Source organism: Biomphalaria glabrata, chromosome 2 (genome assembly GCF_947242115.1).
Source record: "Biomphalaria glabrata chromosome 2, xgBioGlab47.1, whole genome shotgun sequence".
In the NCBI taxonomy this organism is placed as follows: domain Eukaryota; kingdom Metazoa; phylum Mollusca; class Gastropoda; family Planorbidae; genus Biomphalaria; species Biomphalaria glabrata.
This window is the reverse complement of record NC_074712.1, coordinates 60,596,806-60,620,447: the sequence shown is the minus strand read 5'-3', so window position 1 is coordinate 60,620,447 and position 23,642 is coordinate 60,596,806. Positions and strand designations below refer to the sequence as shown.

The 23,642-nt window shown below is 38.3% G+C and overlaps 1 long non-coding RNA gene across 1 annotated transcript in view; it reads left to right on the top strand.

The window, feature by feature from the left end:
- LOC129924788 (uncharacterized) overlaps positions 1 to 23,642 on the top strand; it is a 50,209-nt gene that overhangs the window by 25,037 nt on the left and 1,530 nt on the right. The window lies entirely within an intron of this gene.

The window sequence follows — 23,642 nt, the reverse complement described above, 5'->3', positions numbered from 1 at the left end:
AGGGGGCTCGAGGTTCGACACCCGACTCGGGCAGAGTTGTGTTTACTGAGCGCCAGAGGGCAGCACGGAAAAACCTTCTCCTAGATACCCCCTTCCCCCCACTGGTCCACAACTGAGATTGGACCAAAGCGCTCTGAGCATGCTTTAAGCATGAAAGTAGCGCTATATAAAAGCCAAAATTTATAATACTGTTATAAACCTGGTGGTGGCACAGATGGGGGTAGTGGTGTGTGTGTAGTCAGCCGACGCAAATCGCCCCAGGCCAGCGCTAGACGAGCGGTCAAGCGTGACGAGTTACGACTGTCAGCCGAGTCGAGGGTCAACAGGACAGTTCGGGAAGGATCGCCGACGTGAACAGAGCTCAGGAGCGTCACGAGAGTTATAGTCATCTGACCACCTAGAAACGTCGAGGGGCGTTCTGTCCGGTTCGAGAAGGCCAGTAGGGACCCTATATAAGAGCGGAGGTTGCGCAGTCAAGACGGTCGAGAAAAGGGGCTCATTACAGCAAGGTTCACGGCAGGGGTTCAGAGCCCGGTTCACTACAGTCCGGTCGACTATAGCACAGTTCAGCGGTGTGGTTCAGTGCGGAGTACTGTCAAGTACAGTTAAGACGGCTGGCGTCTTGATCTTGGTCTGCGATCGAGTCCGACACAACGAGCCTAGTGTGTGAAGTCAGTCCTGAACTGTTGAACCCAGTGCAAGCCCGGAACGAGACGGAGAGGCCAGTGCAAGAGTTGATACGGCGGTACGGTGTTATCGAGGAGATATTTGTACAGTCTTGTGTTACGTGCTGCCAATTGTACAGTATTGGCTGTTATTTATTCAACCATTAAAGTGTTACGTTACTTTGGAGCCCTGAGTTGTCAAGTTCTTTAAGTTGGTGGTGTATGGTGCAGTTTGCAGAGAGCCTGGATAGTGAGATTCGCAACAATACAGTCAAGCACAGACTCAAGCCAGTGCTTTTAACGTAACATCCTCTTCCTCTACGCTCTCTAAGAAAGGAAATCAGGATACGACGGAACGACATTCTGTTAAAAATATACGCATTTACTTGTTATAAAGGTACCTGCTCCTATTAGATTAGATTCTAAGTTCTGTTCTAAAAATATGCTTTTCGTTCTTGTGTGATATCGTCTACAGTTACCGATATCCTGTTCTCAAGACTTGAGAACTACTTGGTTTAAAGTTATTTCCTAGTAAGTTCTTTTATCTATAGTGCAGTGATTCTGATAACTGATAGAGATTATGTATTGTTGATACTCACGATATCACCAAGTCGTCATTCCTGGAATCCTGTTTCTCTTTCAATGTCGGACAGCGAAATCAGCTGTTTACAGTTTCACCTGACACATTTCTTCCCTGAAGCTGTGCTATTGTGTGAGTGAGAGGGGGGAGAATCTGTGTGTGTGCTGTATGTGTGTGTGCAGTTGTATGCATTTCTTACAACTCTCTTCACTGGGAGTTACGTTTTTTTTTGCTTCTTTTCATACCAAATAATCATTTACCCTTACCCTTATTAAATGTGACTTGGATAGGGAGATAACTCATGTTTAAAACTATATTTGGAAAACAAGAGTTATGTCTCGATCAAAACGGAGATCTATTTCCAGCTGCCCTTGTTCTCAGTTTTCCACTTTTCGCTAATATACTTTCCAACTGTGCTGTTACTCATCAAACACCCACGCATGCACGCACAAACACGTTTCCGCACGCTCACACACATACCGGTAAGGTTTAGCACACGTGTCAAACAAACGTGTAACTTCCTAACAGGAGGCCACATAGCATTTTATAGCACCCATCATTTACTTAAGAGCAAAACAATTTCAAGATAAAACAAGAAAATAATATACAAAACCACAATAAGACCAGCAGCAATGTATACAAGTGAGACCTGGACACTGGCTAAGACCCCAGAAAATTTACTTCATACTTGGGAACGAAAAATTCTTAGGGAAAATCCTATTTTTCAGGTTTGTGTTCAATGTAAAAGCTTTGTATATAAAGGGATTTGAGCCTACTCTTAAATAAACACCACGAGAGACGACGTCTTTTTATAAATGCTTTTATTACGTCACATCCTGATTAGAGATGTATACAGAACAACTAAAACCGATGACGCAATACAATAAAAAATCACACACAAAAAAAACCCACAACAATGGAAGATGAAATAGAAACAAAAAAAAGCACGATAAAACACCGGTGAACGCGATCAGTGTGATTGTACTTATGCTACAAACGTGAGCCTTCGATCCACCACGAGGGCACGGACACAGCTGCATTTCATTCATGTAAATACAACATATATCGATTCCGTACTAACCCTATGTTATAATCTAGTAACTAGCCCAACTTATCGATAACCTTGTTACGTACAAGTATTATTTCTCTACAATATTACATCTGGTTCACGATTGGTTTATTAATAAAAAAAAAAAAAAAAAGAAAGAAAGGGGGAAACGCGGGCAAGGAATCGACTTAGTCATTTGGACTCCCAGTGGAGCATGGGGCCGCGACAGCACTTCGCCGTGTAACTCTTTGTTGAATGAAACAGAGAATTATAAATAGGCAAGATTGTGAATGAAATGGATAAATATTTAATAATAGCAATGACGGTCAATGAAATAACCAGAATGGTCAATTAAATAGACAAATATTTAGAAAAAGTTAGGATGATGAATGAAATGGACACATATTAAGAAATAAAAAGGATGCTGAACGAAATAGCCAGGATGGTTAACTATGGACAAATATTTAGAAATAGCAAGAATAATGAACGAAATGGACAAATATTTAGAAATAGCCAGAATGGTGAACGAAATGGACAAATATTTAGAAATAGCCAGAATGGTGAACGAAATGGACAAATATTTAGAAATAGCCAGGATGGTGAACGAAATGGACAGGATTCTCCCCTTGACATTGACTGGAATGATTAAGTTTCAGATGTCCCTTCAGAAATGGACGCTAGGAGACTGGGCTCTATCTCGGGACCATCTCGACGACAGCCTGAAGCTCGTGCCGCACCACTAGGCAGCCATGTACCAATTGAAGGGTGACAATTCACTTCCTACTCTGTTTAGCAGCTCAAATTTTGTATGAGCAGCTGTTTGCTGTGACACTTGGCCGCTAACGAGAGCTGAAACGAAAATAACATTTAAAAGCACATCTTTAGGAGTCACTCGGATATAACGTTAATTATTTTAAAAACAAAACGATAACTTAAAAACAAAATAATGAGTGAAAGATCGAAAACTGAAAACAACTCATGCTTGACATAAAAATAAAGCCAATTTTCAAAGAATGAGCCATTTTATAATGGATACAAACTAAAAACGCTAAAATACTAATGAGTCATATAATGATTGGCTGCCGACACATCACACCATAATCTAGATCAGTGGTTCCCAAACTTTTTTTGTCTCGTAGACCCCTTGAAAGTCTTCGTAGATCCCTTGGGGTCTATATAGACCACTTTGGGAATCCCTGATCTAGATAGTGATGTAACGGTTAAACAGGATCTACTACCCGTAACAGGGATGTACATTGTCTCTTAGCGTAACACTTGTGACTAGTACATAATGAAACACTTTACAGCTGAGGTGCACCTACAACATACAGTTCACAATTTCATGACAGCCTCTTAAAATGAGTTGAGATTTTCTTAAATAAGTTTTATTTAAAAAATTAGAAGTATATACATACCTTTTTTTTTCCTTTATTGCAAATGCCGAACTTTATAAAATGACAGGGCCGGCCTTAGGCATAGGCAATTAGGCGGCCGCCTAGGGTCTCTAATTGGGGTCATCGAATAGGGAAAAAATTTTCTAGAAAAAAATTGCGAACCCTGGATCAAATCTCAAACATACCAGGGATCTATAGGTCTACTGGCCTACCTCTAGGTCTCTACTGTAGTTCAAGGTTTATTCGTGAGTGTTTAGATCTACTTGTTGACTAGCTATATTAGAATAACCTCGTTGCTTCCTATTAGTAAATATGTCAAAACGTAATTTCAGGTCAAACGCAAATCGGAGAATGCCAAGAGATACTTACCAAATTTCGTTACTTGGCAGCATTGATTGTCTCAACCAGACAATTGAAATCGGGCTGTATTATTTGTAAGCTAGGGTTGTTTATTTTTTTTATGTTTCTATTGTATTTGGTGCCACCAAATTTACTTCGCGTGTGGCCTCCAGTTATCTAAAGCAGGCCCTGCAAATGATTATTTTTGTTTATTTTGTTGAAAATTTCCGCCTCCACGTCTTCTACTTCCCCCCACCCTCACCCCATACCCCCCGTCCTTTTAGATAGTTTGATACTAAATGTCCCTGCAGTACCCAACATAGAAAACTATCCCATTCTTCGCTAGGAAGTAGCATCAGCAGTTCAAGTACTAAAAAAGGGAAAATCAGCCGGAGTCGACAACATTCCAGGTGAACTTCTACAGGCTGGAGGACAAACCATGATTAACGCACTTTTTAAAGATTTGCAACAAGATCTGGCAGTTAGAATAGTGGCCCAAGCCCTGGACCCAATTACTCTGCTTCATTCTTCCAAAAACAACTTACAACTCTGTCAAAAACTATCGCACCATCAGCCTCATGAGTCATTCCAGCAAAAACATGTTTAAAATTATATTAAACCGGCTAAAATCGATAGCAGACAAAAATATATCAGAAGAACAAGCAGGTCTTAGACAAGGTCGCAGCGCAACAGAACAAATTCTAAACCTCAGAATACTCTGTGAAAAATATCTCTAACACCAACAGAATCTTTCCGATGTCTTTATTGATTTCAAGAAAGCTTTTGACAGAGTATGGCATGGGGCACTCTGGGCGACAATGGAAATGTACAACATAAATAAAAACATACTAAAAGTAATACAGAACCTCTACAAGGAGGCCACTGGTGCGGTGTACTTCAACAATAACATTGGGGACTGGTTCAAAACCACAATTGGAGTAAGACAAGGCTGGCTACTTTCACCAACACTCTTCAATATCTTCCTTAAAAAGATAATGGAAGATGCCCTCGAGGGCTATGAAGGTACTGTAAGCATTGGAGGAAGAAGAACTACTAACTTGCGCTTCTCTGACGGCATAGATTGATTAGCTGGGACAGAAGAAGAACTAGCTGATTTGGTGGTGCGCATAGACAAGACTTCTGCAGCTTATGGTTTGCAATTAAATGCCGAAAAAAAAAACTTAAATTATCAACGATAGTCAAAAGGGCTTTAAAAGGGAGCATCAGCATTGGAGACGGAAAGCTGAATAGTGTCAGAAGTTTTAAATACGGTACCTCTGAGCTATCGTCTCAGATGAGGTAACCAAACCTGTACTACTGGCCCGTATTGCATAGTCTACAGCAGAAATGGCAAAACTCAAAACAATATGGAAAGACAAAGGCATAACCCTCGACACCAAAATCAGACCAAAGGCATAGATTCGGTGTATTCAAAAAATAGCCTAACTCCTTCCTGACATTACCGTATTCCGAGAAACGAGATTAAAATGATCCCCCCCCCACTTTTTTTTTTCACATTTGTATTTTATACCTCCCTCTACCCATTCTTTCTCTCTCCAAACAAACGCACACGCACTTCATACTAAATAACAGTGGGGGTCATGGCCTGGTATATTATACCATAAAGGATCTAGCATCCGATTATTGTGTATTTTATTGGTTGGCACCTTTAGCCTAAATTAAACATGATTTATAAATTCGTAATGAATGTAGGCTAATGATTTCCAGACAAGGATCTGAAAGGGAGGCAGCCAGGCGTCCTGAATCTAGGCTAGGGATTCTCAAACTGTGATTATCAGAAAAAGCAGAATTAAAAAAAAATAACTGTAATATTTACATTTTAACGCTTTCAGAAAATTAAAAAAGTAAACCACTATATGAAGCGGCGTCGTTTCATTTCCGCGCGAGGCGCATGCTACAAAATGAATTGAAAACGTTCTTTAAAAGAAGACATTTCATTCTTTATGTATTCTTCAGTGTGCTTCTATAGGTTACCCATCTCCCTTACAAGGTGCTTCTATAGGTTACCCATCTCCCTTACAAGGTGCTTCTATAGGTTACTCATCTCCCTTACAAGGTGCTTCTATAGGTTACCCATCTCCCTTACAAGGTGCTTCTATAGGTTACCCATCTCCCTTACAAGGTGCTTCTATAGGTTACTCATCTCCCTTACAAGGTGCTTCTATAGGTTACCCATCTCCCTTACAGTGTGCTTCTATAGGTTACCCATCTCCCTTACAAAGTGCTTCTATAGGTTACCCATCTCCCTTACAAAGTGCTTCTATAGGTTACCCATCTCCCTTACAAGGTGCTTCTATAGGTTACCCATCTCCCTTACAAGGTGCTTCTATAGGTTACCCATCTCCCTTACAAGGTGCTTCTATAGGTTACCCATCTCCCTTACAAGGTGCTTCTATAGGTTACCCATCTCCCTTACAAGGTGCTTCTATAGGTTACCCATCTCCCTTACAAGGTGCTTCTATAGGTTACCCATCTCCCTTACAAGGTGCTTCTATAGGTTACCCATCTCCCTTACTCCAGAACGGTTAAATTGCTCCTGAATGACACGCCATCGTTCTGGTGACCGGTTCACTATAAGATATCCTGTTGGAACTGATGACGATCTTACGAAGATCAAACCATTCAAAAGATACGGACTCGAAAGCCACTTCAATATTGGCCGTGCCAGATTAAGACTTGAAAAGGCTGTAAGCGATTTTGACCTTTGGGGTCCATTTGAAACCAGTCAGTGCTAAATCCTTCTACGCTTTCTAAGTGTTTTCTTAAATGTAAATCTGGACCAGTCTCACCTCTTCACTATTTAACTCTATCTGGCCTGCGCTTTTCTTGTTGGTGTAAACCAGTGACGCCCAACCTATTTCAACTTGCGGGCCGTTTTAATTTCCGACACTCGTGTCGCGGGCCACATGACCAAAAAGTTTTTTAAAAAAAAGTGACTTGAAATGGACCTAAAACTATTGTATTAGAAACCCGTGGATCTAGTATTACATGCACTACGTTGATAAATTGGGATATTTGAAGTTTATCTTTTATTCTATTAGTCCTACGTGCCAGAAATGGCTTTAGTTCTCTACTTAAATTGTGAGCCACATAGTAGCTAGCCTCACCACTAATTCTTTTTCTTCTCTTTTTGGTAAATATTCCCATCGATCCTCCACTCTGTAGGCGTTGTTTAACCCTTTAAACGCGTGTGGTAGATTAGCCTCTAAACATCAGAATTGTTATTCCATTTATATGCACTCATTGTAAAACAGCTCAGCACTTTAAGGGTTAACAATCTTTGCGGCTCAAACCAAAAATGCCGTCATATTTGTTATTTTTTTTAATGCTGTTTCTATATGTTATTTTTTTTAAAACAGCAACAAATTCTCTATAAAACAAATGTGTTTGTTTTTTATCATGTTCCACAAAAAAGATCTGTTTATATTGTTCTGGTAGATTCTTAATCCCCTTTACATAAAGACCTCAGATAAAAAGTGAGGGCCCTAACGTAGGTAAAGTTACACCTTTCCAAACTTTTTTTTAAAGGGGGTGGGGGAGATTTCATGCACTTTGTACCTACGTTTTGACGGGCCGAATGGAAGCTCGTTACGGGCCGTATTTTGGGCATCACTGGACTGTAAACAATACATTGTTGACGCCAGGAGAATGATTTTCCGAGACTTAGCAGAAAACGCTAAGCGCTGGTTCGCTGGTAAAGTTTACAGTCCTCCCACAGACTCGTGGTGGAGAACTAGCGTATGTTCTTTGCTTTAAGGGAGGAGGGGTCACAAGTAAAAGATTGAGAAACACTTCCGTGAGGTTCATTACACTTCAGTGCTGAGTTCCCAGAATTATCTCTAGTTAGGAATTCAATTCCTAGTAAGGTAAATATGTCAATATGATGAATGACAAGGGCATTTACACAGAAGGTAAGCAGAATGACAATAAGGGATATTCTCAGTATACATTTTGTTTGCAGAGGTGTATCTTTTACCGAAAATGGAACTTTTAGTTTAAAAACCACTTTGCTCACCATAGTCTTTAACTTAATATTTTTGACTAATATATGCATATTAAATTTTTTTTTTTTAAAGTAAGACTAATGGTATTAAATGTACAAGTACTGTATTTCGTTCTTCTAAAATATGGAATGCTCTTAGACATGCATTATTATGAATAAGTGAATTTTTATTAAAGCTTTCGAAAAAGTGCAGTGGCGTCCACTAAAACCATCCCTCGGGCCACCAGCTGATCCAGAACATTGGAGGGGGGGGGGGTTGCGATTTTTTACCAAGCCCTAACCCTAACGCCCAGTAAACCCTAACCCTAAGCATAAACGCGTGTACATGATATATTAAAAAATGCTCATTTGTAAGTGATATATATATATATTTGCTTTCTTCACTGCAGAACCGCATTCTCCTGACAGCTCATTATTTATCCTATTAAAAAAGGATCTTTTGAATAATGTTTTACTTGAAAAATATTTTAATATGAATTTTACAGGCCCTTACTACATTGCAAATATATCTATTTGTTCTTGAAAAGATAAGATACCCAACATATTTAGATTAAGACTTTGAGGATCGCCGCCGAAAAAAAAATGCTCATTTGTAAATGATACATTTTGATGATTTTGTCCAATAGGCATGTTTGTAGCTTTGTTTTGTCATTGTGAGTTGTCGTCCTAAATTGTTTATACAACAGAAAAATATCAGTATGAGTAAAGGTTGGGAAAAGATGACTAGGAAAATATAATTTGGGTTCAGAACTTATCTCAATTGTTACTCTCATAATGAAAAATTTCGTATGAATTCAAAATTTTGTAAAACAAAGTTTTTCTTAAAATTACCAAGATAAATTCGTGTGCAATTACATAAAATCTGTCGCCATATTTGACTGTCCTGTTTTAAAACGTCATCTTCTCGTCTGGTTCTTAATCATCCACTTTTATTCACTATTCGACACGTCGAGATTTAGGGTCGTACCATGACGAGAATTATTTCGACGATCTAAACCTGTTTCCGTTTAGACGTCCTTCTAAAGATGTGGTTTAAATGTCTGCTATCAACGTCGACTTTCTATTTCTTGTACCTGGAATCTTATCACCAGACCCAGGCCACGATCAACCCTTTTGTTGTTTATGATATCAGCACGTGACGAGGTGTTTTTAGTTTCCGATTCATTGATCTGGACCCAAATCTATTGAAACTAGAAATCTAATATATTGGGAAAAAAAAATTATTCTAAATGCTCTAAACCATTTATTTTCTTAAAAGAATTTTACATTCCTCGAAAGTTTTTTTAAGTTGGAAAGGATGATACACATATTTCACACACCGTTTTTGCTCTGATCATTTCGGCGCAATTTGTTCACTCGATAATTTCGTAAAACTAATAAATTGTACTAGTCGACCGGCGGCGTAGCATACGCCGCTATTTTGCAGGGCGGTCTTAGGCCACTGCAACCTATGCGACCGAAGGATCCGCACTTTCATGGGACCCGCGATAATTCAAGGTGTATAAATTATTAAATTAAACCCTTTTATAACTTAAAACAGATTACTCGCGCATTCTTGTCAATTTACCAGGAGCTCCTGGAAATCTCCCGAAATTGCAAAATATACGAAAAAGTCCTTAAAATATACGGAAATATATAGAAAAAAAATTGTCATCTTTGGGTGTCATTCAATATGGAAAACGACAATCCTACTCGCTATTAATAAAAAAATGTCATTATGCATTAGCCGTAATTGTTTAATCAGGTGAAAGAAGCTTCTTGCACCTCAAACTAATAAAGAATTACTTGAGTTCAACAATTCTCAAAGATAGATTGAAACATTTGGTAATTCTTGCTATTGAGCGGGATCTATGTAGGAAACAGAATTATTATGATATACTGTATGACTTTGTTACACGCAAGGCTCGTAAAGTAATTCTGTACGTAGTAAAGAAAGAATAAAATGCATAGACGAATTTATTTTCTAATACAAACTCTTAAATTTGACTTATTGTTCGCTTCCCTACCCAAACTTGGCCCCGCGAAATCCGTTTCGAATAGGGCCCCACAATGGTTAAGTCCGGCCCTGCTATTTAGTGTTTGTAAAATGTTATACATGTTTCGGATGTTCCTTCTGAGTTGACGATAGTTTATTTCCTAGTCCAAACCTCCCGCATGGGATGGGAGCGGGCAGGGTTTGACAGTCCAGCGAGCAGCCATCCGTAGCGAGCTATGAAAACGTGTTCTTCCCCCCCCCCCCGCCTCTTGTTTTTTTTTAGTGGGGTGACTATCCGCAGAAATAAGAGAGTGATCTTCCCTATACTTCTAGTCTGAACTGATTAGGGAAGAAGAGAATTATATATATAGATAATGAACTTCTTTTTTTCACTATACAAAATCATATATCTATAGCATATATAGAGCACAGTTGTCCGAATTGGGTGGGTTCTGAAGCCGCATGCAACCAGGAGCGCTCTTCTATGTCAGCCAATGAAATTTGGCACCTAAGCTGGTTTTTAAAGTGTTTCCGTGGGGCACCTCTGTTACGTCGACAACCTTCTAGCTCACAAAAAAAAAACCACTGCTTTTGGCATACTTTTGACCACTATACGAGATACATGCCCTGCCCAGCGTACCTAACTGTCGGACCATAACATAGCAATAATTACACAAATTAAAATCCCAACTCTAATGGACAAAAATAACTACAAAAACAAAAAAAATTAATTAGAAGACAAACACAAATAAATAAAACATAGATGTGTATCACATTTTAAAAAGTTATATTGAAATGAATATATATTGAATGTGTTTGAAATCTTTAGCCCCAACAATTCCCTCACAAAATCGTCGGCGCCATAACCACCACTGCGCCAAAATGGCTGCACCAAAACTTACTGCTTATAGATAATGAGAGAGAGAGAGAGAGAGAGAGAGAGAGAGAGAGAGAGATGACGATATTATCGCACTTTTACTTTTTTAATTTTTTTTTGTTTTGTAAGAAGTAAAAGTAATATTGAAATAGATTCAAGGTACCACGTGGATCTTATCAAAGTCTTTAAGGATTCGCCAATGATGTCTGCATTTTGAAGTGACCCTGACCTTAATGATAAAATGATGTTCGTGATATGCACATGCGCCGTGCCCTATGAACTTTTGATCTTGGCGCTGGTATGTGACCCTCATCCATTTTGTCAGCAGGAAGTCTCACTTCTCAGAAGCTTATACTGTTTAGTATTTTAAGAATTGGGCGAACCTCAGTGTTTCAGGAAATTTGTGTGTGTGTGAATTGATAGGGGGGGAATCAAAATGGTTGTAGAATGGCTAGGCGTGTGCCGAATTTTCTAGAATGTTTCATTTTCTGTTCTTCCAAAATGACCAAATATGAATGGTACATTTTGGCAATGTGATCGCCTCAGGGAACGTTGCGGTAGTATGTAACGGCTAAAGGGGGATATACAAATTTGTTACGATTTGTTACAGGGGGGGGGAAGGGAGGTCTGCAGATTTGTTACAAGGGGGAAGGAAGGTCTGCAGATTTGTTACAAGGGGGAAGGGAGGTCTGCAGATTTGTGACAAAGGGGGAAGGGAGGTCTGCAGATTTGTTACAAGGGGGAAGGGAGGTCTGCAGATTTGTTACAAGGGGGGGGAGGTCTGCAGATTTGTTACAAGGGGGAAGGGAGGTCTGCAGATTTGTGGCAAGGGGGAAGGGAGGTCTGAAGATTTGTTACAAGGGGGAAGAGAGGTCTGCAGATTTGTTACAAGGGGGAAGGAAGGTCTGCAGATTTGTTACAAGGGGGAAGGGAGGTCTGCAGATTTGTTACAAGGGGGAAGGGAGGTCTGCAGATTTGTTACAAGGGGGAAGGGCGGTCTGCAGATTTGTTACAAGGGGGGGGGGAGGTCTGCAGATTTGTTACAAGGGGGAAGGGAGGTCTGCAGATTTGTGGCAAGGGGGAAGGGAGGTCTGCAGATTTGTTACAAGGGGGGGAGGTCTGCAGATTTGTTACAAGGGGGAAGGGAGGTCTGCAGATTTGTGGCAAGGGGGAAGGGAGGTCTGCAGATTTGTTACAAGGGGGAAGGGAGGTCTGCAGATTTGTGGCAAGGGGGAAGGGAGGTCTGCAGATTTGTGGCAAGGGGGAAGGGAGGTCTGAAGATTTGTGGCAAGGGGGAAGGGAGGTCTGCAGATTTGTTACAAGGGGGAAGGAAGGTCTGCAGATTTGTTACAAGGGGGGGGGGAGGTCTGCAGATTTGTTACAAGGGGGAAGGGAGGTCTGCAGATTTGTGGCAAGGGGGAAGGGAGGTCTGCAGATGTGTTACAAGGGGGGGGGGGAAGTCTGCAGATTTGTTACAAGGGGGAAGGGAAGTCTGCAGATTTGTTACAAGGGGGAAGAGAAGTCTGCAGATTTGTTACAAGGGGGAAGAGAGGTCTGCAGATTTGCTACGTTCCAGAACTAAGAAATGTTAAAATGAAATAAAAACTTTTTTTAGATCATTTTGTCACTTTAACTATCGTCTTCAGATTTGTTATCTCAGCTCCTTGCACATACAGGTTTGTTAACGCGCTTTATAAATTAAATCGTTATTATTAACAGATACCTGGTCCCTTGACTTTCGAGGGTCCGACTTTCACTTACACAGGTTTTCAAAAAAAAATATTAATGAAAAAGATTTCTGCCACTAACGAATTTTTCGATAAAGTAGCCCAATGCGTAGACGCGACACTATTTAAGATTTTAGTCCTAATGGAAAGGAGACGACCACTTCCTTCAGATCTTATGTAACAGTGGTTTAATGGGTGCAGGTTGTCTTTAAGAATCGTGAGTGATTTGGAAAGGCATCTTTCTTTTAAAAGCTCTCTTTAAGAGATGGTAGCTGTACTTGAGTGATATACGATGCTTTTTTAATTAGTCTATTAAGTCTATGTCTTTGTGCCAGTGAAGTATTACCATACCAACAGGTGATTGCAAAGTTGATTAGACTGCTGATAATTGCTGTGTAGAAAAGTTTGATAATTGTTTTGTCAATGTTAAATTTTCTTAGCTTTCTGAGATAGAAGAGTCGCTGGTGATCATGCTGGTGATATTATATATATATTTTAGTTTGTTGTTGATAGTTGTACCTAGATATTTATATTCTTGTACTTGTTCTATGGTTTGGTTATTTATCTGAATTTCTTCAACATGATCTTTGTTTTTCCTAAAATCAATTATCATTTCTTTAGTTTTCTGAACATTTAAAATTAGAAAGTTATCTTTACACCATTGGTAAAAAGTGTTAATTGTTGAATGGTACATATTTTCGTCACCTGCAATAAGGCCAAGGATTGCTGTGTCGTCAGCAAATTTTATGATAGGAGTGTCAGCTGATGAGCTCTGAATGTCATTTGTGTATATGGTATACAATACTGGTGACAGGACGCACCCCTGCGGCGCTCCAGTGCTAAGTTCTCTCGTGCCTGACACATGCCCGTTCACTTTTACATATTGTGGGCGTTTGATAAGAAAGTTTAGAATAATAAATGGATTGGAATGATATTATCTATCTATAAGCGCCATAAATGCTCTTATACGAAAAAGGGGGGGGGGGGTGGAAGTCATGAAGGGTGAAGGATTTTTTTTTTATTTAAGTAGAAATATTGATCTCTCTAAAACTCCGAGGCCATATCTCTAGTGCTACATTGTAAAACAAAAAGAATTTTGCGAGCTCCCAGAAGTCATTATGGGTTCTCAGACATTCCGCTGCAGTGGCGTAGCTAGCCATGTGCGAGTGGTGCGGGCCGCACGGGGCATCAAGTGATGAGGGGCATCAAACTGAGCACTAAATTTCTCAGTAGAATCTGCACACATTGTGCATACATGAACAAATATTAACTACTGTATTTGATTTAAAAATGTATTTATTTTGTCACTCTGTTAATATTATGGGAGCTGCTCAAGATTGATAAGTCTGGCTGGCGCTCATACTGCTAGCTCAGGCGGAGAAATTGTCTTCTCTGGTTAAAATGGCCGATGGCAGGGATCAAAGGGTCCTTAATGTAAAAATCTGATAATGAAAAGAATCTTGGATATTATTCCTTTCTCTCAAAGCAGAATCTGGGCCTCAATGGGCATCACGAAGGAGTTGAAGAAGAATTGCAAAGACAAAATCTCTTAAGTAGGCGGATTGTTAGTTGCTATGAAGTCTTAATTGTCTCACCTATTTTGGATTCTTGGTTCCTGAATTAACTGAAATAAACGACGGGTAAGTCTAACTTCAAAAACAATGATCGTCAATTCGAGACTGCGCACTTTAATGGAAAACATTAAAAACACGCGAAAAAGGTGAAGATTCTGTATAAACACATGAGAAAGAGCTACGGATTGAGGATTATTCTTCATGGAAGTGAAAGTTCAAGAAATAATCAGCGAAAAAGATTATATCATAATGTGGTAGGTGAATATGAATTCTGTCGCTATCCCAAATATTAAATCCTCAGATTGAAATCAATCTCGATAGTGCTCATAGCAACATTTAAAAAAACACATTTCGTCTTGAGCGAAAGTGGCGTCAACAGTTTGTCGGAATTTCTTCAGAAACCTTTGAACTTCTCAAACTGGGACCTGTTTCAAATCTTGAATAAAAAAAACAAAAAGATATCAGCTAGAATGCCATCAGATAATAAAGTTCTAAATAATGTCTAAATATTCCTGAATATTGAATGCCAGATTCTGCTTAGAGAGAAAAAAGAATGATGTCCAAGATTCTTTTCAGGTAGCATTATCAAATTTTTACATATTTCTGACAATTACGAAAAGTGTGGCTTTAAGCGAGCGAATTTTTTTTTAGACTTAATTAAGTTGATCAAGAATGCGTTTCACTAACTAGGCAATTGGTGGAAAAACAGAGTTTCGATAAAATTATTGATTGTTTTGCAACAAAGAAAGCTCGTAATATTTATTTGTAGTATATTGTGTTATGGTATAATAACGTATTTGCGCAGTTTTATACCCAAGTGGGAGGGGCATCATGAAGTAATGCCGCACTGGGCATCAAACAGCCTAGCTACGCCACTGTTCCGCTGCAAGTACTAAGTGGAACACATGTATCTTGATTCTCTTGGATCACATCAATGAGGCGCTGTTTATGCTTACATAACATCTATCTATCTATCTATCTGTCTATCTATCTTTTAAATATTAATGTAACTTTAAAACCACAGTTGGAGTAAAACAATGCTGCCTACTTTCACCAACACTTTTCTATATCTTCCTTGAAAGGATAATGGAAGATGCTCTCGAGGGCTATGAAGGTACCGTAAGCATTGGAGGAAGAAGAATTACTAACTTGCGCTTCGCAGATGACATTATGGCCTAGCCTAGCAGGATATGCCGAAAAAAAAACAAATTATGACCAACAGCTAACAGGGATTAAAAGGGGCATCAGTATTGGAGCTGAAAAGCTGACTAGCGTCAGTAGCTTCAAATACCTTGGAGCTATTGTTTCAGATGAGGGAACGAAACCTGAACTACTGCGCCGAATTGCACAGTCCACAGCAGCCCTTTCAAAACTTAAAATAATATGGAAAGACAAAGGCTTAGCCCTAGGCACCAAAATCAGACTGATGCGCTCCATGGTCATGGCCACATTTTTATATGCTTGTAAGTCTTGGACGCTGACTGCAGAGCTAGATAGGAGGATCCTAGCAATGGAATTGCGATGCTGCAGAAGGATCCTAGGTATCACATTTAAAGACCGCTATCCCAAACCAAGAGATGAGAGACAGCGATTGGACCCCATGATGACCTGCTAACTATGGTAAAAAAAAACGCAAGCTAAAAATCTATGGCCATATTACAAGGTCTTCGGGGCTTGCAAAGACCTTCCTTCAGAGAACAGTACCAGGAAAAAGAAGAAAAGGCAGACAGAGAAAACGATGGGGGGACAACATAAAAGAATGGACGGGACTGCAATTGAAAGAGGTATTAACTAAGACAAAAAAACTAAAACAAATTAATTCCACTTATCTTATTCATGGCAAACCAGTAACACAGACTAAAATCGCAAAATACCTAGGTGTTATAATAAATGAAAACTGTCATGGAATCCACATATTGATGAAACTATTAAAAAATCAAACAAAGCATTAGGATTTATTAAAAGAAATTTCTATAAATCAAATAAGAACATAAAGAACAAATAAGAACATAAAACTAAAATGTTCCTGTATTATATAAGATAAGATATTTAACCTTGGTTAGGCCAATAATAGAATATGCATCCTCCGTTTGGGACCCCTCAACTCAAGATAACATTAAGAAACTGGAACAGACACAAAATAGAGCAGTGAGATTCATAACAAACGAATATTCACACTTGACTTAACCAGAGTAACACCTTTAGTAAAATCACAAAATTTAGAAAGCCTTCAGGACAGAAGACTCAAACTAAAGTAGCAATTATACATAAAACACTGAACTATAATCTTCAAATACAAAAACAAAATTTAATAAAATACTCTGAAAGACACAAAGATAAAGGCACATTCCTCGTTCCATATGCTAGGACAAATTTGTACAAATACTCCTTCTTCCCTAGAGCTATTAGAGCATGGCATGGGTTGCCTGAGCTAGCCAGGAAAACCAGTGACTTGGCAGAATTTAAGTCATTGGTTAACATGCATGACTAAACGCATAACGCGTAGGACGTAATCATCTTCTTTTTTGAAGTAACGTCTGTATTATATAAGATAAGAAGATAAGACAAAACACAAATTCAACTTAAAAGTAGATTATGTACAAGCAAAAGTGAAACGACAATTAAACCAAGATCTAGTTCACAACAAAAACCCATACTTTCTGTTGTCTCACGTCTCTAGCTAATCTCCATCTTAGATTTCGAATTTCCATCGATTACGCAATACAACCTCGTGATTTCATCAGAAACTCTCCAGCCAAAACATCCGCCCCACTTCCCTAATGTTTACTTCATCAACACGCACGTAACAATGTCTCACAGTAATTTACCTGGTTGTTTCATGTGTTTCAGATCTCTGACTGTAATTTAGCTGTCTTACTCATGTGTATGCAATTTCTTAGTATGTGTCTAAGTGTCTCAGTCTTATGCAGGCCTATGTCTCACAGTTATGTAATGTCACTAAGATGTGTCTCACGTGATTTAACTGTCTTACTCATAGTTATGTAACGTCCATCGACCATCAGATATGTCTAAGTGTCTCACGTTTACGTAGGCCTGTCTCACAGTTATGTAATGTCACTAACACGTGTCTCATTTGTTATGTATTTGCATGCACTCATAGTACCTGAAAGAGAAACAAAAAAAGGCGTTCCTAGAAAATGTTCTTTACGAACGTATTGGAGTGACACTCCATGACATTCAACTCAAATTAAAGTATGAATATTTAATACAAATCGATAACTTAATATATTGATTACTCTGCCGTTGTGTTACATACGCTTTATACTAGAAAGAAATGTGTATTCAAGGAAATACAAGGACTATTGAGGTCATCAAACTAAAAACATTGTTAGACAACAATAGCGTAGAACTGACATATGTCGCTTGGAGCGATATAGGCTTCCCCGTGTTCACAGGCTTTTCCACTGACATACATACGTGTGCATTTTTAGAATGTTTTATTGAATAAAACACGCCATTTTACTTCTAATAATAGACGTCTATCTATTTATCTAATCTAATCTATCTATCTATCTGATGTCTGTCTATCTATCTATACCTATCTATCTATATCTTTCTATATATCTGTTTATCTATTTATACATTTTTACCTCACCTTCACCTTTCCCATAGTCTGTTAGACCGTTGGGGCACCACACAAGATCTGTTTGACCGTCTTTCTCCATTCCTCTCTGTCTTTTGCCTTTGCTAGAATCTCTTTCCCTTCTTTTATTGTGTATTCCCATCGCTTTCTCTGTCTGCCTCTTCTTCTTTTACCTGGTACTATTCCTTGAAGGAATTTAGCATAGGCCTACAATGAAGTGACAAGTAAAATTACAAGATTTACACACACAGGCCACTGGTATGGATTTTAATCCAATTACTAAAATGTTGAATTAAAATTTGCACTGTGATACTACATAGTCTCTGGGGTATTTGCGTCTCAAGAGACGACCATTTCCCTTTGCAACTTCTTGTGTGACTAAAGAGGCCAATGCTTGATACACAGCTGCGGTCACAGGTTGGGCATCTACAATCACCAGGGGCTGTTGCACTTTCAAAGTGACTTTCGCAATGACAGACACAAACACTCTTTTGTCCCCTAGCAATCAAGTCATTAAATAAGAACAATCTGGTATAAACTTTGTCACAAGTAAATTATGAGTGAGTCTGGTGTGAATGTACACTTTGGTTTCTTATAGTCATAATGTTTTTTGTTTGGTGTAATGCACAAATTGTAAGACAAATTTCCATACGGACAATAAAGATTATTATTATTATTATTATTCTATTCCTGGTGTGTATTCACTGTGTATGGCATGTAGGATTTACGATGCCCCTTACAAATTGATGAGTTTATAAGTTAGAACGGGAGATGTTTAGACTAGTCTGAATAGTTTGTTCTATCTCTGCGTATGTAGGGCCGGACTAGGGCCTCCGATTGGTAAGGGCCTTCGGCCTTGCACAGCACTGAAAACAATTTTTATAGAGAAGAAATAGTGAAACTTGTGCCAAGTGGTATTGTTGGAGTGCACTACACTGACCAGATTTTTAAGAAATTGCGTAATATTATTATTTCGCTGATTAGTTTCTATTTTTCTATTTTATTTGGGGCACCAAAGTCTCTTCGTCTAAACTAGGCTATAGGCTATATTTATCTAGCCTCCAAATTTTCTAAGGCCGGCCCTGACGTATGGCATTGTAACCAGATTCGAAATCGTAAATAAACAACATTTTGTCACGTGGTTCTCTATATCTTCTGTACAAATTACGCAATAATAAAGACTGTCACGTGATACGTAATTTTCATTGTTTTATAAATATTATCACGTGGCTAAATGTTGTTTGTTTACGATTGGTGAATGAGGCCCATTGAACTAGCCATAATATAAAGTATGCTAAAAAAAAACAAAAAAAAAAAAACAATTTTATTGAAAAGCATACTGGAAACTTGATTTAGTATAAAACCTAGATCCATAATTGTTACCCTAACCCTAACCCTAAAACAAATTAATTCCACTTATCTTATTCATGGCAAACCAGTAACACAGACTAAAAACGCAAAATACCTAGGTGTTATAATAAATGAAAAACTGTCATGGAATCCACATATTGATGAAACTATTAAAAAAAATCAAGCAAAGCATTAGGATTTATTACAAATTTCTATAAATCAAATAAGAACATAAAACTAAAATGTTATTTAACCTTGTTTATGCCAATAATAGAATATGCATCCTCAGTTTGGGACCCCTCAACTCAAGAAAACATTAAGAAACTGGAACAGACACAAAATAGAGCACTGAGATTCATAACAAACGAAAATTCACATTTGACTAGAGTAACACCTTTAGTAAAATCACTAAATTTAGAAAGCCTTCAGGACAGAAGACTTAAAAGTAAAATAGCAATTATACATAAAACACTGAACCGAATCTTCAAATACAAAAACAAAATTTAATAAAATACTCTGAAAGACACAAAGATAAAGGCACATTCCTCGTCCCATATGCTAGGACAAATTTGTACAAATACTCCTTCTTCCCTAGTGCTATTAGAGCATGGAATGGGTTGCCTGAGCTAGCCAGGAAAACCAGTGACTTGGCAGAAATTAAGTCATTGGTTAATATGCATGACTAAATGCATGACGCGTAGGACGTAATCATCTTCTTTTTTGAAGTAACGTCTGTATTATATAAGATAGGATAAGAAGACATTCATTTAAAACACAGATTTGTTACTGCTGGTAGGCTACTACTTCTAGTAGGCCTGAATTTCTGATTTATGTTTCATGCTGACCTAATTTTCGAACCTTGTCGGTCAGTGAGAACTAATGGGTTAAGGTTTGAACGAAATATTCAATGATAAATCAAACAGAAACCAATTCTCAGAAAGGTGGAAACTAAAGTAGGTCACACTTACAGAACGCTACTTTCGTTTTCAGATTTGAGCTTAAGACAAAAAGATGAATTTAACCGGAAATGTTAAAACAAAAAAAAGCTTCGACCATATAGACTTTATATAAGTCTATGGGTTTGATCTAATAAGGTATTAAGACTTCAAGACTCTGAAAAGTTATATTCCATAACAAAATATCCCCTAAATGTTAAATTTTCAAAATCAATGCTGTACTGTTTTTCATTTTTATACACAGGCTTTTTATTGTACACGCGTGAGTGAATCTTGAAACTGGTTTAAATAAACAAGCCTGCAGAACATAGGCATAAACAAACCCTCTTTGCACTTAAATTGATGGGACTTTAATATAAGTTAAATATTTAGTTAACTTTATAAAGATAGATAAAATGTCCTCGACCTTTTTACTAACTAACTATAATCCTTTTAAAGGAAACCAACGACTTAGCGCAGGGTGCTCCACCATGAGTATCTGGCCCAATTTAATGGATGGTTTAGAGGTCCCTCTTCTAATTTTTCTTAAAATAACTATTACTCGTAATTAGATCATTATATCAATATTTATTATACAACATGCATCGGAAGCAACTCAAACGCAATGGGCGCCGGTGGGTTAATTAAAGTTATGGTGGGTTAATTAAAGTTATGTCAATAATACGATAAACTTAATATGTTAACCCTTTAAGACCTACATCCTTAAAAGCCTATGATAAGAGCCATGATTGATAGTGATATGCTTAATATAAACTGCGGGCTCGCTGCCAAGGTGCGGGGCCAAATTTGGAGCAATCGGTCTACGCCGGCCCTGCAAAAAAAAAAAAAAAAGTTAGCAGAAATTAAGTCAATAACATGAAATGCATAGGACGTAATTCACTTCGTTTTTAAAGTCAAGTCTGTAATCTAAAAGCTATGTCTAAGAATTCTAAACAACCTAGCTGATCTAGTATACTTGCCCCACTAGAGAAGGCTGATTATGTGGTCAATATTAACATTAATAATAAAGATCCAATTTATATCGCGCTGTCAACAAACATAATAATAAAGTGATAATTATAGCTTTTTATATAGCGCTACTTTCATACATATAGCATGCTCAGAGCGCTATGGTCCAATCTCAGTTGTGGACCGGTGGGGGAAAGGGGTATCTGGGAGAAAGTTTTTCCGTGCTGCCTTCAGGCGCTCAGTAAACACAACTCTGCTGGAGTCGGGTGTCGAACCCCCTTCCTAGGTAGCCAAGCCAAGCCAAGTTCATGCGTACTTAGACTTTCAATAACCACGCATCCCACCAATCTCATTTGTAGCCTCAAAGCTGTATGGAAACAGCACGAACATGAAAAAAATTATCCAAACTAATCTAGATAAGTTTTGAACAGTAAGTCTTAATGTTTTTCTTGAGTGTAGAGAAGCTTGCAGTTTCAGCTGAATGGGGAGCGAGTTCCAAACCTTTGGTCCTGAAAAAGCCTACATACCGTAACTTTTGAGGGAGAAACCTGGCACACATCTAGAAGCGCTCAGTTCATGGAGCGCAGAGCTCTCTGGTGTGATCAGTTCATTTAAGCAGGAAGGCATTTCTTTCTTGTAGATGCACGGACATCTAACTAAGGGAAAGAACTCTGCACTTCTAACATCTCCCAGTAATGTAGAAGTTAGTTCCCTTTTTCTTCCTTTTTTTTAAATTTCAAACAAAATAATTAATTACCAATAATTAAATGACTAATTTGTTAATTTTTTTTTATTGATTCATGTTTTGTTAGGTAACAATAAGTAATTGTTTAAAGTTTCTATTTGATCCGAGAATGGGTGTGGGCACCGTGTGGGAGAAATAACGTGTACAACTATCAAGGGGACAAAATCCCACATAGCCATTATCTGTGAACACTGAAGGATTTATTTCCCTAATTGGCCTCTAACAAAATAATTAATTACAAATAATTAATTGACTAATTGGTAAAACCTGTTACCAGAGTTGATATAAGCTTTGTTAAAAGGTTACTGAGAGTTATAGGTTTTTAAAAGTTCACTGGGATAGAGTTTCAAACTTTTCCTGCAGAACATTCTCTGAGTTATAAAAGGAAGAAATTGGATAACAGAAACATTAGTTATTTCTGCTGTAATTATACAAAATAGTCCTGATGTAAACCACTCTTATTGGACATACACATGATCTTCATTGTAAGCAACAGGAATTTATATAGTAGGTGATGTATAGCCTTGGTTAGTCCAATATTAGAATAAAAGATAAAGAAACTAGAACAGGTGCAAAATAAATGAATAGATTTATAGCAAAACGAATATTCACATTGACAAGAGAAACATCCTTGGTACAGTCGCTAGACTTGGTGACACTTCAGGTCAGAAGACTTGAAAGTAAAGTAGCAACAATACATACAACACTGAACCACAACCTAAAACTACAAAACACAACCTAGGACACAGAGATAAAGGCAAAGTCATGCAAGTGCTTTGTCTGAGTTAGCGAGGAAAACAAATGACTTATGAGAGTGTAAATTTCTAACCCACATGCAGAACTAGATTAACATACAGATGCACGTCAATGTCTTGTCTTTCGGAGAAATATCTGGAGTAGATCCATTTCAAAAGCAACAAACATGACATGAATTTTCTTCACAGCCAAGGTGCAGACTGGGCTCTATAGCTTTGACTAGCAATCAATCTAAGAGATGGAAACTCTTGATATAATAATAATCATTTTATTTATAATGCGCTGTTAACAAACAAAATGTAGGCTCAAGGCGCTGTGATAACATTACAAACATAAATACAAGAGGTAAAATGGCTAAGTAATCAGATAGGTCTAAAGTAAAGTTCCCCTTTCAGACCTTGTGGTCTATTGGGCAGATGATGTAAAGGTCAACTGTTTCTGTGGCCTCTGGTTAACAAGTACCCATTAGAGCTGGGTGGACTCAAGAGGCGCCTGAAGATCCCGAAATTAAAAATCCCAGTCTTCAAACCCCGATCCCGGTTATTATTATAGCTTTTAAATAGCGCTACTTTCATGCTTATAGCATGCTCAGAGCGCTTTTGGTCCAATCTCTTTTGAGGACCAGTGGGGGGGAGGTTATCTAGGAGTTGGTTTTTCCGTGCTGCCTTTAGGCGCTCAGTAAACACAACTCAGCACGAGTCGGATGTCGAACCTCGAGCCCCCTTCTAGGTAGCCAAGCCAAGCCAAGTTAAAGCACACTTGGCCTCTCGACCACGCTTCCCACAGAAGCCAAGCACTTTACCGCTCAGCCACCGCGCCTCCTGCAATATTAAATTGTATAATAACTGCAGCTATATGGTGTCGCATCCTTATAAGACTTTTATGCCACTGTGGACATGTAGCATTGCAAGGTATTGGTCTGGGCTATCAGATTTTTACTGTAAAAATACTTGACAGAAGCTGGATGTGTTTGAAGGGTCACACAACCTACATCATGTATTCACAAGAATAATTGTTTAGTCATGTTTTGTTTTAATAATTGTTTCTTTTTTTTATTTTTTTTTTAACAATTGTAGTTCA